Source organism: Pristis pectinata, chromosome 35 (assembly GCF_009764475.1).
Source record: "Pristis pectinata isolate sPriPec2 chromosome 35, sPriPec2.1.pri, whole genome shotgun sequence".
Lineage (NCBI taxonomy): Eukaryota > Metazoa > Chordata > Chondrichthyes > Rhinopristiformes > Pristidae > Pristis > Pristis pectinata.
In genome coordinates, this window is record NC_067439.1 from 11,502,734 (window position 1) to 11,519,230 (window position 16,497).

The following is a 16,497-nucleotide window of genomic DNA, read 5'->3' on the forward strand; positions in this document are numbered from 1 at the left end:
GATTGGATTAACTTCCAAATTTTCAGCTTCCAAAGTCTTCTTAAAATCAAAGATTGTTGAAGGATACAACAGGATATAGATCATAGGACATAGAACACTATAGCACGATACAGGCCCTTTGGCCCACAATGTTCTACGGACATTTTATCCTGCTCTAAGATCTATCTATCTCTTCCCTCCCACATAGCCCCCTATTTTTTCTATCATTCATTTGTCTATCTAAGAGTCTCTTACCACTCACTGTGTAAAAAACTTACCCCTAACATCCCCCTTATACCTTCTTCCAATCACCTTAAAATTATGTCGCCTCATCTTATCCATTGTCGCCCTGGGATCAGTTACAGATATGAGTGGAGAAATGGCAGATGGAGTTTAACCTGAGCAAGTGTGAAGTGTTACACTTCTGGAGGTCAAATGGAAAGGGAAGGTACACAGTTGATGGCAGGACCCTTAACAGCATTGATGTACAGCCAGATCGTGGGGTTCAAGTCCATAGCTCCCTGAAAGTGGCCATGCAAGGAGATAGAGTGGTGAAGAAAGCATATGGCACGCCTGCCTTCATTGGTCAGGGCACCGAGTGTAAGAGTGAGGACATCATGTTTCAGCTAAATAAAACTTTGGTTAGGCCGCACTTGGAGTATTGTCTGCAATTCTGGTTAACCTATTACAGGAAGGATGTGGGTTCTGGAATGGGTAGAGAAGAGGTTCACCAGGAGGCTCCCTGAATAAGAGGGTATGAACTATAAGGAGAAGTTGGACAAACTTGGGTTGTTTTCCCTGGGGTGTTGGAGGCTGAGGGGAGACCTGATAGAGGTTTATAAAATTATGAGAGGCAGAGATAGGGTGGGCAGTCAGAATCCTTTTCCCAGGGTAGAAATGTCAAGTACTAGACTACACACATTTCAGATGAGAGGGGGAAAGTTCGAGGGAGATGTGCGGGGCAAGTTTTTTACACAGAGAGTGGTGGGTGCCTGGAACGGGCTGCCAGGGGTGGTGGTGGAGGCAGATACCATAGTGGCATTTAAGAGGCTTTTAGACAGAAGCAGGAATATGCAGGGAATGGATGGATGTGGATCACGTGCAGGCAGAAGAGATTTAGTTTGATTTGGCATCATGTTTGGCACAGACATCGTGGGCCTGAAGGGCCTGTTCCTGTGCTGAACTGTTCTATGTTCTACGTTCTATCCCTGCTGTACATTTTGTGCTGAGCCACATGCTCTGCCCTGTTCCTGAGTTCCATCCCTGCCATAATCCGAGGATCTGTTGTATTCACACAACAGGGGGAAACTGCGCAGTCAGCCTGAAAGGGTTAAGTTATTCAAGCAGGTCAACAAAGAGTGGAGCTGGCTGCTGAACTGCTGACACAGTCTCCTGGGCTGAACATCATCTCTCGCATCATCGCGCATGGATGGGTAGTCGTTCCATCCGTAACTCCGGCCAAGTGCAGGGAATCCGGGAGACTGGGAATTGTCAGAGCAGGAAGATGTGTGACTACCTTCAGGGTCTCTGCACAGCCTGGATTCCATCCCATCTCCCAGGTAGGCATCTGATTACACTGCCTGCTTTAGCAGGGATGGAGACTTCGATGGAGCTTCTGTTTATCATGTAGGAGACTTCCTCAACTTCTGGTACCTGTGCTGTCGTAGGAATGGCCATGTATTGTTGGGCCTGAGGTGTGACCAAGCCAACGGTTTAAGTGTAAATTGGTAAATTGGTACCAGTGAATTAGTAATAAATTGGTTTATTATTGTCACATGTACCGAGGTACAGTGAAAAACTTTGTTTTGCATGCCATCCATACAGATCATTTCATCACATCAGTACATTGACGTAGTACAAGGGAAAAGCAATAACAGAATGCAGAATGAAGTGTTACAGTTACAGAGAAAGTGCAGTGCAGGCAGACAATAAGGTGCAAGGCCATGACAAGGTAGATTGTGAGGTCAAGAGGCATGGTAGTGTAGCGGTTAGCATAACGTTTTACAGCTCCAGCAACCTGGCTTCAATTCCCAGCTGCTGTCTGTAAGGAGTTTGAACGTTCTCCCCGTGTCTGCATGAGTTGCCTTTGGGTGCTCCAGTTTCCTCCCACATTCCAAAGACTTATGGGTTAGGAAGTTGTGGGCGTGCTATGTTGGTGCCGGAAGTGTGGTGACACTTGCGGGCTGCCCCCAGAACACTCTACGCAAAAGATGCATTTTACTTTGTGTTTCGATGTACATGTGACTAATGAAGATATCTTATTGTACAAGAGGTTTGTTCAGTCATCTTATAACAGCAGGATAGAAGCTGTCCTTGAGCCTGGTGGTACATGATTTCAGGCTTTTGTATCTTCTGCCTGATGGGAGGGGGGAGAAGAGAGCATGTCTGGGGTGGGTGGGATCTTTGATTATGCTGGCTGCTTTACCGAGGCAGCGAGAAGTGTAGACAGAGTCCATGGAGGGGAGGCTGGTTTCCGTGATGCGCTGGGCTGTGTCCACAACTCTCTGCAGTTTCTTGCGGTCTCGGGCAGAGCAGTTGCCATACCAAACCATGATGCATCCAGGTAGGATGCTTTTTATGGTGCATCTATAAAAATTGGTGAGGGTCACCAGGGACATGACAAATTTCTTCAGCCTCCTGAGGAAGCAGAGGTGCTGGTGAGCTTTCTTGGCTGTGACATCTACGTGGTTGGACTAGGACAGGCTATTGGTGATGTTCACACCTAGGAACTTGAATCTCTCAGCCCTCTCGACCTCAGCACCGTTGATGTAACCAGGTGCATGTGCACTGCCCCGCCTCCTGAAGTCAATGACCAGCTTTTTGTTTTGCTGATGTTGACGTAGAGATGATACAGAGGCAGCGATTGATAGAGGTGGAGCTTGAAGGCGATAAGGTAGACACGCCGGGAATTTGAAGCCTTCGGTAGGAAAGGAACCTGGGACATATCTGGAGGTTAATGAAGATGGGACTTGAAGACAAAGACCACTGCTCTGCCCAGGACTGCAAGAAACTGCAGAGAGTTGTGGACACAACCCAGCACATCACGGAAACCAGCCTCCCCTTCATGGACTCTTGTCTATACCTCTCGCTGCCTTGGTGAAGCAGCCAACATAATCAAAGACCCCAACCACCTGGGTCATTCTCTCTTCTCTCCTCTCCCATCAGGCAGAAGATACAGGAGCCTGAGGGCACGTACCACCAGACTCAAGGGCAGCTTCTACCCCACTGTGATAGGATTATTGAACGGTTCCCTTATATAATTAGATGGAGTTTTGACCCCACAATTTACCTTGTTATGACCTTGCACCTCATTGTGTACCTGCAATGCGCTTCCTCTGTAGCTGTGACACTTTATTCTGTATTCTGTTATTGTTTTTACCCTGTGCTACCTCAATGCACTCTGTACTACCTCAATGCACTCTGTACTGCCTCAATGTACTGTGTAATGAATCGATCTGTACAAACAGTATGAAAGACAAGTTTTTCACTGCACCTCGGTACAAGTGACAATAATAAACCAATACCAATACCAAAGGTCACAGACATGGAAAGTGAGGGCTTGGATTTGGAGTACTTAGAAAGGAACAGGATTGGCAAGGGACTGTTTGAAAGTGTGGGGTTTGAGTGGGCGAGGTTTGAAGGGCTGGAATCAAGAAGGATCAACTCTGAGAGGGTGGTGTTGAGATCTATGATTTGAGGGGGTATGTGAGGTTTGATCTGAGGGGTTGTTGCGGCAATCAATGTTGGCCTTGGCAGCAGGGCCCACGTCCTGAAATTGGCGTAAATAAAAATCTGACTAACTTGAAATGGGGAAAGTCGTAAACTCTCAATTCTCAGTGATTTTCCAGAAATCAAGTAACCTAAATATTTATGATGTCCCTTCAAAATTGACCGGGCAACATTAAACAAAAAGAGGCCCGGATTGGAGCTCAGGGCTGCTTCCACCACATTTTCCAGCTGGAATTGCTGCTGTCACTCTGTCCGAGAATGCAGAAAATTCCGTGTCAACGCATTTTCATTAAAAGGCCGACCTTTCCATGGCCATTGTAAACAGGAGAGCTCGAACCGCTGATCAGCTTCACCACGCAGTCACATTTCAGTAAAACTGGGACATAAAGTGAACTGATGGATGTCACGGTAGGAATGTAAGAGCATAGAAAAGTTGCAAATAGGACAGTTTAGGATTAGCGTCTGAGGAATGCAAGAACAACAGTCCGTTTTATGTAAGAGCACTACATTTGTAATAAAAGTGTAGGAGTATGGTGTATAAAAGAAAGGAAGATCATAAATAGGAACATTGTAAAAAGAATTCCACTCAAACAGGAGTTCCATAAATAGGAATACTGCTTCTGAATTTGTTCCTCTGTCTCTGCCAACATGACCCGGGTGTTAGCGGGGCCTGTTGTTCAACAGATTCCAGCGGATTTGTAAAGGAGTGCAAAGTGTTTGCCTGTGATGAGTTGGCTATTGACCCAGAAGGGGTTGGGCTAAAGACAATGATCCAACGGTTGAGAATTTCCACTGCCTTGGCCTCGGTGGGGCTAGACACAGACTGAAACAGGAAGTACAGCAATACTCCAGTAATCCAGCATCCGGTTGTTTGGAAATCCTGAGGCTCACTTGTTATTCCACAATGTGAGCCGAGGGTTCCAGAGGGTGAGCAGGGTGTCTGGTCAGAGCCAGGGATCTGGACTGCGGCTGGGACCAGGGTCCGGACTGTGGGACAGATATGTTGCTGGAGCCGGGTTTGGACTCTGGAACACCAGGGTCGGAACACGGATGGGTAAGAAAGGAATTTGGGACATATCTGGAGCTTAATGAAGATGGGACTTGAAGACAAAAGATTGCTCTTTCAGTCCAGCTGAAGGCTCTCGACCCAAAACATTGACTGTCCAGTTCCCTCCACAGGTGCTGCCTGACCCGCTGAGTTCCTCCAAGCAGTTTGGTTTTTGCTCTGTGGATCAGGGACCGATCCTCAGAAGTGGGGGAATAATGGAGAGGAGTTAAGTTTTCGAAGCAGGGCTGGGGGAGGGAGTGAGGTGTAAGACAAAAGACTTTATGGAGGTAGGTAAGGACAGATCAGGTGAAAGGGAACGTGAGAACCGAGGCATTTTAAAGAAACAGGTTGAGAAAGGGACATCAGTGTGATGATGGGAAACAATGAGAGAGATACCTGAAGTTGTAGAATTCAATGTTCATTCCAGAAGGTTGCAAAGTATGTAGATGAAAGATCTCCTGGTAGGAGAACATAACCAAGAACAAATTATCCAGCCATTATCATGATGTTGACTGAACTCGTGCTGAGAGCAAATTGACTACCATGTGGACATTACAACATGACTGCACTTCAGAAGCTGTCTATTCTGAAACATATCAGAATGTACAGAGGATGCGATGGCATTCAATAAATGTAGGTTGAAGAACCAATTTGATTTTTTGCTTCTTGTGCCAGGCACAAAGCTTAGTGAAGGGTTTAGTTCAGAGCACCGAGTTCCTTTGCCTCTTCTACCAATCACCTCTCAGCTTATTACATCTTCCCCCCCCCTGCCCACCTACCTACCTTCCCCCTCCCACCTGGACACCTCTCACCTGCCAGCCTGTGCTCCTCCCCCTCCCCCTGACCTTCTTATTCTGGCTTCTGCCCTCTTCCTGTCCAGTCCTGATGAAGAGTCTCGGCCCAAGGTTGCAGCCCCTCTTCGAGTATCTGCGGGGGCTGCTGCTGAAGTTCTGGTTACACTTCAGCCTGGCACTGTTGGTTTACGGGCACCCAGTCCGGCGCGGGGAGGGGCGCGCGGCGGATCTCCTGGTGGGTCTCCTGCTGGGCCTGGCCAAGCTGGCCATCCACGGGACGCGGCGGCGGGTGGCTGAGGGTACCGGCAGGTCGGCCTGCCTGCCCGTCTTCCGCGCTTACGTGCGCGCGCAGTTGTGTTTAGAGAGGGAGCACGCGGTTTCCGCAGGCACCCTAGCTGAGTTCCGCGCTCGGTGGGCCCCTCAGGGGATCGCGTGTGTCGTGGACAGTATGAACGCGATTCTTATTTGAAGTGTCGCGTGTCGCATTAACGGGTGTAGCGTCGCGTGTGTGTTTCGTTAGTATTAGTTTCCATTCTCTACCGTGGTATGTCGTTGCTTAGTTTCTTCTTTTCTGTATTAGATGTAGTGTATTGACACTGGTTGTCTTTTGTAGTGCTTTTAGTGAATAAACGTTTATTATTAAAAAAAAGAGTCTCGGCCCAAAACGTCGACTGTTTATTTCCCTCCATAGGTGCTGCCTGACCTGCTGAGTTCCTCCAGCATTTTGTGTGTGTTGTTCCTTTGATAGATATTCCTCAGGGGCTGCACACGGAACAGAGTGCCATTGTGTTGTCTAAGCTGTGACTGAAGTCGCATCCAACTGAGAGGGAAGTCACACTGCACACAGCGTGTTGCTTCTCTCCTTCACGGGTCCTTTAGGGTTGTCACAGCTGGGAGTTTTGGCTCACATCTGAGAGTGCTGTTTGTAGACCAACTTCAGCCAGATGTTCACATTGTCACAGATAAAACAGCTTCTAAAATATAGACTGAGAAGGGGGCAATGTAACCTGATGTTGATTGTAGTGCCTTACCATAACTTAATATTCTGCTCAGCATTTGTTTGAGGACAAAATTTTCCACACCACCCTTTGTGCTGGTCTAAGCTAATGTAAATTTTTAACACACATCCTCTTGGAAAGATGCTCAGTGCTTTGGAATGAAAGCCAAAAATGCTGAAAATACTCAGTAGTCAAGCAGCACCTGTGGAGAGAAAAACAGTTAACGTCACAGGTCAATGACCTTTTCGTCTGGACTGCATCAAATTGTTTTAAACTGTGGAGAAGAGGAAGGGGTGGTGAGAACAAAGGGTGGGTAGTCTGTGACAAGGTGGAGACCAAAAGAGCATGGATGAGGTCTTGCTGCCCAACATGTCAAATGCAGACGAGTGTGAGGTGATGCACTTTGGGAGGACAAACCAGGGTAGGACTTGCACAGCAAAAGGTAGGGCTCCAAGGTGTGTGGTAGAACAGAGGGACTTGGAAATACAGGTCCATAATTCCTTGGAAGTGGCATCGCAGGTAAATAAGGTCATTAAGAGAGCTTTTGGCACTTTGGCCTTCATAAATCAGGGCACTGAGTACAGGAGTTGGGATGTTACGTTGAAGTTGTACAAGATATTGGTGAGGCCAAATTTAGAGTATTGTGTGCAGTTCTGGTCACCCACCTACAGGAAAGATATCAATAAGCTTGAAAGAGTTCAGAGAAAATTTACAAGGACGTTGCCGGGACTTGAGGACCTGAGTTATAGGGAAAGGTTGAATAGGTTAGGACTTTATTCCCTGGAGCACAGGAGAATGAGGGGAGATCTTATAGAGGTATACTAAATTATGAGGGGTATAGATAGGGTGAATGCATGCAGGCTTTTTCCCCTCAGGTTGGGTGAGACTAGAACTAGAAAGGTGAAATATTTAAGGGGAATCTGAGGGGAAACTTCTTCACTCAGAGGGTGGTGCGAGTGTGGAAGCAGAAGTGGTGGATGCAGGTTCAATTGTAACAGTTAAGAGAAGTTTGGTTAGGTACGTGGATGGGAGGGGTTTGGAGGGATATGGTCTGGGTGCAGGTAGATGGGACTATGCAGAAGATCAGGTCGGCATGGACTGGATGGGCCAAAGGACCTGTTTCTGTGCTGTGGTACTCTATGACTCTATGTCCATGCTGACCACTGATCTCATTTACTGGCACTTTCTGCTGCCTTTCTAAGCCTTGTCAATTCTAATGCTTGTCTCAATACATCTTAAATGTTGTAAGAGTCTCTGCCTCCAGCAGTCTCAGGCAACTCCTTCTAGATTCCAGCCACCCTATGGGTGAAAAGACTTTTCCTTGGATCACCTTGAAACCTCCTACTCCTCACCTTAAACTAACATCTTCTAGTTTTTGACACCTCTGTTATGGGGGAAAGTTTCCCATGATCGACCCCCCTCTATGGTCCACATAATTTTACATACCGAATCAGGCTCCCCCCACAGCCTCCTCCGCAACAAGCCCACCCTCTCCAGTCTGTCCTCATTACTGAAACCCTCCGTCCCGGAAAACTTCCTGGTGAATCTCCTCTGCACCCTCCCCTGTGCACTGTCCTTCCTATAGTGTGGCAACCAGGACTGTACACAATACTCCACCTGTGGCCCAACTATGTTTAATAAAGACCTCCCTGATCTTACGTTCTCTGCCCTGGCTATTGAAGGCGATCACCCTGTCTGCCTTCTTCACCAAATGGGCTGCCACCTTCAGTTCCCTCTGTTCCTCAAAACTGCCAGTCACTTAGCATCAGGATTAAATTCCATCTGTCATTGCTTTGCCCTCAACCCTTCACCTCCCTCTGTAGAGACGAGATCTATGGGAGTGAGGGAGAGGGGAAGATGACGCTGGCTCAATGAGGGGATGTAAGAGGCCCCCTTTGCCTGAATCACCTCCCTACTGAATGCCCCATGCTCTCCCTGACTCCGTCTGCCGTGCCATACTCCAGGGACTAACTTCTGGCAGCTCAGCTGGAGGCAACAGTCCCTCTTGTCCACCTTCCCTGTCCCCGCCCCCCTCACCACCAACTCATTGTTTAAGCAAGGAAGGACAGGTCTGCCTTTTTATATCACCTGGCAGAGCTCACAGTAAGCACAAGAACTCTACAGGCAAAGCAAGTCGAGAGGAGGTGCTGGTAACACTCAGCGGGTCAGGCAGCACCTGTAGGGAAAGAAACAGAGTTAATGTTTTGGCTAAATGACTGTTCATCATTGTTCACGGTAAATCTGGAGAGGATGGAACAAAGCAAAGGTCTGAGATGAGGTGGAGAGATTCGAGTCATAGAGGCGTACAGCACAGAAACAGGCCCTTAAGCCCATGCTGACCATCAAGTAGCCATCTCTACTAATACCATTTACCAGCACTTGGTCTGTAGTTTACAATGTCTTGACAATTCAAGTGCTTATCCAAATACTTTTTAAATGTCGTGAGGGTCTCTCCCTCCACTGCCCCTCAGGCAGTGTGGCCTGGACCTCAAACACACGCTGGGTGAAAAAAGTTCTCCCTCAGATGCTCTCCAAACCTCTTACTCCTCACCTTAAACCCATGTGTTCTGGTCTTACACACAAAGCTGCTGAGAGTGATGGTGAAAGGCAGGTGGGTCTAGGAATGCTTTTAATAAGGAAAGAGTGAAGGGTCCAGTTGGATCTAAATTGGGAATAGCGGGTGCTTTCCAAAGCGATTGGGATGTGGTTACAATCGAGAACTGTTGGACTTGGTGTTCAGTCCAGATGAAGTGGTGTCAGTCCAGTTCATAGCAAGCGTCAATGGTGCAGTGCAGGACAGAGGGGTCAGAATGAGAGTGGGGCGGAGAATTAGAGTGAAAGGCAACTGGAAACTTGGCGTCAGCCACTGGACTGCACGGGCATCCCCCAAACTAAGTCTGGTCTCCCAGATGTGGAGGAAACAACATCAGGCTTCACAGACAGCTTACGAAGACAGAAAGACTTGCATCTCTTTTATTATCTTCATTACCTCAGGGCCAAATGAAAACTGGAGTGTCTGAAACGTGGTCCCTAGTGCAAGGTAAGAAATGAGGCAGGCAAATTGTGCACGGCAAGATCCCACAAACAGATAATGTTGGCCTGGGGCAACGCACACAAAATGCTGGAGGAACTCAGCAGGTCAGGCAGCATCTATGGAGGGAAATAACCCTTCTTCTTCAGGACTGAGCTCAGCCTGAAATGTTGTCTGTTAGTTTCCCTCCATAGATGCTGCCTGACCTGCTGAGTTCCTCCACCATTTTGTGTGCGTTGCTTCAGATTTCCAGCATTTGCAGGCTGTCTTGTTGGCCTGGGGTTGGCTACCTGGTCCATCTTTCATGTGACAGAACAGATGGGGCCTTGGTTAAATATCACCTGCTGGTGTAGTGGGAATGGGACCAACAAGATTGTCCCCCTGAGAGTTGGCATGGACCATTTGGGCAGAATGGCCTCCTGTGTCATTTTAAGAATAAAAATTTCCCCGGGAATGCCCTAGACTGAAACCAATTGCTGTTCGGTTTGGAAGGATGGCAGGAGAGGAGCTAAAGGGCCGTGAAATACATCTTTTGAGAGTGCACAGGAAGATTCCATGGGGAGGAGGGGTGGGGGGAGGATTTTGGTCGTGACTGAGGAGTTGACCAGGGAGGAAATTGTTCATTTGGAGAACAGGAAGTGAGAGGAGGGGAGAAAGGGGCCATCGCACAGAAATGGCAGAGGAAGATTCCAGAATGTGAAAGCTGCCGTGGGCGCAGGGATGGGGACAGGGAGAGGTGAGCAGGAGAACATGTTTGGCCAGGGTGAGGGCAGGGGTACAGACACGACTGAGGGGCCTGTTGGCCAGGTGAGGGAAGGGTGGAAATCTGAAGCAGAAGTTGGTGGCATTCTCAGTTCTGACGGAGCAGGAAATGGCTTCTCACAATGGTCAAACAGCACTGGAGACGAGGGAGGGACTGGAGTGGGGCCGGAATAAAGAACGCTTCGTGCATCCCATGAAAAATCAAACACAGCCAGGACCTATGCCAGTTCCCATGGCAACATCTCTTACTTGGAGGAAGTGACTGAGTCAAAGAGGATGTTGTTCATTGTGGGAACAGGAGATCGATTGGGTCTGTGTTCCTTTGGAGGCTTTTCTGGTGGAGAATGGAGAGGTTAGAAGTTAATGGTGAAAATGACAGGGACGAAGAAACTGGAAGCAGTTAAAGAGGCGAGGAGGGGTGTTAGAGACACAATCGTTGGGGAGAAAGGAGGAAAAGGTAGAGATATGAGAGAGGTGAAAGTCACAAAGCTGCAGATGCTGGAAATCTGGAATAAAAACAGAAAATGCTTGAAGTGTTGTCCCTCAGACTTGTACAAGGTGTCAGTGAGGCTGCAGTTGGAGTATTGTGCACACTTCTGGTCACCCTGTTATAGGAAAGCCATCATTAAGCCTGGAAAGATTGCAAGGAAGATTTACCAGAATGTTGCCAGGACTTGAGGGCCTGAGTAACAGGGAGAGGTTGGGCAGGCTGGGACTTTATTCTTTGGAGCGTAGGAGACTGAGGGATGACCTTATAGAGGCACAGATAGGGTGGATGCACTCGGTCTTTTTCCCAGGGAAAGGGAATTAAAAACAAGAGGGCATAGGTTTAAGGTGAGAGGGGAAAGATTTAAAGAGACCTGAGGGGCAACTTCTTCACACAGAGGGTGGTGGGTATATGGAACGAGTTGCCAGAGGAAGTGGTTGAGGCGAGGACAATTACATGGACAGGTACATGGATAGGAAAGGGATATGGGCCAACTGTGAGCAAATAGGACTAGCACAGATGGGCAACTTGGTCGGCATGGACGAGTTGGGCTGAAGGGCCTGTTTCTGTGCTGTATTATTCTATGACTCTATGATCTATGTTGAACCTTGTGTGCAGGAGCCACAGAGAGAAAGGTCAGAATGGGATGGGGATGGTGAATTAAAATGCCAGGCAAGCAGAAACTCAGGAAACTCAGTCCCTGTTACATACACAGTCCTCTCCTGTAGACCAGACAGAGGTGGTCTGTAAAATGATCACCCAATCTGCATTTGGTTTCTCCAACAGAGAGGAGACAACATTGCGAACACCAAATGCACTGCACTCGATTGGTATTTCACCTGGAAGGGCTGTTTGGATCTCTGGATGATGGGAAGGGAAGACGTGAGAAGGACGAGTGTTGGATTTCTTATGGCTGCATGGGAAAGTGCCACAAGATGAGGATGTTGACGGGGATGGAAGAGCAGACCAGGGAGTCTTCAAAGGAGCGGTTCTTTCAAAATGCTGAAAGGGGAGGGGAGGGGAATGTGTGTCTGCTGGTGGAATCTGGTGGAAATTGTAAAGGATGATCTATTGAATGTGGAGGCTGGCGGGGTGAAAGATAAGGACCAGGGAATTCTGTTCTTACTCTGTCCAGGAGGAGAAGGGATGAGAGCAGAGGTGTGGATGATATATGAGATGCAGTCAAGGATTCTGCCTATTAAGGTCGAGGGGAAGCCACAGTTCAGGAGGATGGAAGACATTTCAGACGCAGATGCGTGGAATGTCTCATCATCAGGGAAAATATAATGGAGACGGAGGGACTGGGGAAATGGAAAGGAGTCCTTCCAGGAGACAGGGAGGAAGTATAGTCAAAGTAGCTGTGGGAGTTTGTGGTCTTGTAGTGGATGCTGATGGCTAGCCTGCCCCATGTGCTGGAGATTGGGGAGATCCAGAGGTCTCAGAGATGGGCCATGTGAAGGTGAGGGCGGCAAAAGTGATGACGTTTTCGAGTTCTGCATGAGTGCAGGAAGCAGCGTCAATGCTGTCGTCGACGTACTGGACCAAGAGTTGAGGGGAGAAATGAATTGGGTGGGGCGAGAACAGATGGAAATGATGGAACAGATCCAAATGCTTGTGGATCTTGGGATGGAGGTGGAGACAGAGGAGGCCTTTGTATGGTTGGGGTCCATGAGGTTGGAGGGAAGATTGGCTAAGTGAGGGTCTGAGAAACCGTGGCTTGATATTTGGTGGTGTGGGGGGTGGGGGTGTCACAGTGGGGGGAGGTTGGAGGAGTGGTCTGGTCTCTTCAAGGTATAAGATGAGATAAGATATCTTTATTAGTCACATGTACATCGAAACACACAGTGAAATGCATCTTTTGCGCAAAGTGTTCTGGGTGGGGGGGCAGCCCGCAAGTGTCGCCACGCTTCCGGCGCCAACATAGCATGCCCACAACTTCCTAACCCGTACGTCTTTGGAATGTGGGAGGAAACTGGAGCACCCGGAGGAAACCCACGCAGACACGGCGAGAATGTATAAACTCCTTACAGACAGCGGGCCGGAATTGAACCCGGGTCGCTGGCGCTGTAAAGCATTACGCTAACCGCTACACTACCATGCCTGCCCACTTTGAAGAAGGTTTCCTTCTCTCTTCGACGGGGGTTCTGTGAGACCCTCTCTCACTGCTCCCTCTCTGTGGTTTCTGCAGTCCAGGTGAAGGGTCTCAACCCGAAACATCGACTGTCCATTTCCCTCCACAGATGCTGCCCGACCCGCTGAGTTCCTCCAGCAGTTTGTTGTTCTAGATTCCAGCATCTGCAGTCTCTTATGTCTCTGTATTTAAGTAAGTGTTGCTTCTGAGGAGGGCATCACACCGGACCTCAGCACACAACTCTCAATCGCATCAGCAAGGTGTCACCAGTGGGCAGAATGGAGCAGACAAGATGGAGGAGGATGAGGCACGGACTGCAGTTCCCAATGAGCCACCGGGGAGGAGGAGATCCCAACGGAAGGGCCAGAGGTTTCCCCAATCCCCACTTCTTTGATCATCTCCCCCAACATCTCCCCATGTGCCTCGTACTTAGTAATTCGCCTGTGGAGAGTTGTAGACCAATACAGCACAGAGACAGGCCCTTCAGCTTAACTCATCCATGCCGACCAAGATACCCATCTAAGCTAGTCCCATTTGCCTGTGTTTGGCCCATATCCCTCTAAGTCCTTCCTATCGACGTACCTGTCCAAGTGTCTTTTAAATGTTATTGTATCTGCCTCAACCACTTCCTCTGGCAGCTCGTTCCGTATACCCACCACCCTTTGTGTGAAGAAGTTTCCCCTTTTAAATCTTTCCCCTCTCACCTTAAACCTGTGCTCTCTAGTTTTTGATTCTCCTTCCCTGGAAAAAGACTCTGTGCATTCACCCTATCCATGTCCCTCATGATTTTATACACTTCTATAAGGTCACCCCCTCAGTCTCCTGTGCACCAAGGAATAAAGTCCTCGCCTGCCCAACCTCAAGTCCTGGTACCATTCTCATAAATCTTGTGAAGGCAGGAGAATTGGGTCAAAAAAAAAATCAGTCATGATTGAATGGTGGAGCAGACTCAAAGGGCTGAATGGCCTCATTCTGCTTCTGTATCTTATGGCCTTAAGACAATTTTCTTATGTTAAAAGCACAATGTAATTCCAAGGCGTTGTATTGGTGGTGAAGGGGTTAATACGCGGAGCTATATTTGATTTGGTTTTCTTTAAGGTGGCGAGCTGATCTTCAGCCTGCCCTCCTTATCCCTGGAGATGAGCGGCTTGCAATGGTTAATTGCAGCAGGTTTAGCCTGTAGCTTCTGAAGGAGCTGGACTACAAGAGTCAGCACTCCTGAAGCTGCCCAAGACTCAGGGAAGGATTGACATCTCATGTAGCCTCACTCCGCTTGATGTCAGACAGGCCCAAACCAATAGTTAGAGGGGCCCACCTCCTGGGGCTGTAACCAGTGTCGTCTCCTCACTCACACAGGCTGGTGCTGCCTGACTGTGCATCCAGCACAGAGCGCTGGGTGTTACAGAGAGCTGCAGCTTCAGCCAGCTCTCCTGCCTCGTACACCTCACACAGGGCTCCAGCGAAGGGTTAAGCAGAGAAGGTAAACCAAGGCTTCTGTTTTCTGTGGCATAACTTGTTCGGTGTTTTGCTTGCATGTGTTTTATAACTTAAAATGCGATTGACCCTGAGAGGGACAGACTTCCTGTGTTGTGAGTCTGAGAGTGGAGTTAGTTTGTGTCTCTGGTCTTTGACTTATTTCCGCTCCAGTATTTTTGCAAAGGTGAAAGTTTTAATTAAATCACATCTGTTTTTGTTTGATTGTCGAACATTTTGCCAACACTTGTAGTTTGTTCATTTTCCTTCAGTCCTCTGTATTAGTGTCAGGATGTTCATTGTCCATCTTGTTCTGGCTACAGAACACAACAGAGATGAGCATTAGGACTCTGCAGGTTAACCCCTGCTAGAACGTGCAAAGGTGTGGATAATGAGTAAATGCACAACAGGACACTGCTACAACACACTCTGTAGCTGAAGACCCGGTGAGGGTCTGTGTGTGTGTGTGTGTGTGTGTGTGTGTGTGTGTGTGTGTGTGTGTGTGTGTGTGTGTGTGTGTGTGTGTGTGGGACCATCCCCCAGTGAGGGTCAGTGTGTGTGGGACCCGTCCCCCAGTGAGGGTCAGTGTGTGTGGGACCCGTCCCCCAGTGAGGGTCAGTGTGTGTGTGGGACCATCCCCCAGTGAGGGTCAATGTGTGTGGGACCCGTCCCCCAGTAAGGGTCAGTGTTATGTAACAGTGGGGAAAAGCGGCGAGTGCAGCTGTTAAATACCAGTTGTTGGCAGCAGCTCCAAGCTGATTGCAGGGGAGGTGTTTTATGTTGCTGTGAACTGCACTGTCCACTGATGCAGCAGTTTGTGGACCTCCGGACCCAGGGAGTGAGGTGGGTCAGTGCGAGTGGCTCTGCTTCAGCACTGCCCTGGTCTGCTCGATCTCTGTGCCCAGCACAGGGTCAGTTACTGCCCGAAGTCAGACACAAAGGCTGGGAGAATTATTCATTCACATTTGAAGTGCAGATTGTAGGTAATACACCATCACACCAATAAATATGGAAAATACACACCCAACCTGCACCTTCCTCCCATTTCCTTCCCTTCACCTGTTCATTCCTGAGGCTGTCAGTCATGTGGGTTGGGACACATTCCTATTACACACACAATCCCTGTTACACACACAGTCCCTGTTACACACAGTCCCTATTACACACACAGTCCCTGTTACACACACAGTCCCTGTTACACACACAGTCCCTGTTACACACAGTCCCTGTTACACATACATCCCTGTTACACACACAGTCCCTTTTACACACACATTCAGGTTTGGGACCCTCAGTCCCTGTTACATTTGTAAATTCAGAGCCAGAAATTAGTTTGGGACCTGTTTGGAATATTATTTCAGACCGGAGTGGATCCAGGCTGCCTTGGCCCTGTCCAGCTGTGCCAATATGGTGTGCGGCCATCACCAAAGCAACATTATGTTCGGGCCCTGAGTCTGAGACAAGCTGCCCAATGATACAGGATCCCTCAGAGCAGAGGCACAGTTTTTGGTCCATCACCCAAGCCTGGAGTCACAGAGAGATCCAGCATAGGCCCTTCGGCCCACCGAGTCCATGCCGACCATTTACACTAACCCTATGTTAATCCCATTTTTTATTCTCCCCACATTCCCATCAACTCCCCTCAGCTTCCACCACTCACTCAGACACTAGAGGCAATTTACAGCGGCCAAATAACCTACCAACCCACATGTCTTTGGGATGTGGGAGGAAACTGGAGCACCCGGGGGAAACCCATGTGGTCACAGGGAGAACGTGCAAACTCCACACAGACAGCACCGGAGGTCAGGATTGAACCCAGATCACTGGTTCTGTGAGGTAGAGGCTCTACCAGCCCTGTCAGAGTCCCAGAACCAACGTCAAGTCTGCCTTGGTCGTTCCGAGCAGCTTCGCCAGTTTGAAAACCAGGCCGAGATCAGTTCCACTACTTCCAATACTCACAGTCTGAAGCAGGACTGTTGTGGCTGTTCACTGGGTCCTCATCAAGGGGCCTCTGAGCTGACACCGCTGCAGACCCTAGAAGGGTTGTGTCTGTATCAAGTCCCAT

The 16,497-nt window shown here is 48.7% G+C and overlaps 1 protein-coding gene across 2 annotated transcripts in view; it reads left to right on the plus strand.

Annotated features, from left to right (window-relative positions):
* Window positions 1–14,237: 14,237 nt before the first annotated feature.
* The window catches only part of LOC127586411 (neuroblast differentiation-associated protein AHNAK-like), a 67,633-nt gene continuing 65,373 nt past the window's right edge, over window positions 14,238–16,497 (plus strand). The window contains exon 1 of one of the 2 annotated variants that reach the window (XM_052044351.1): window positions 14,238–14,439. The gene's annotated coding sequence lies outside the window, so the exon portion shown is untranslated. The remainder of the gene's footprint in view (window positions 14,440–16,497) is intronic. The other variant, XM_052044353.1, reaches the window with a different exon arrangement.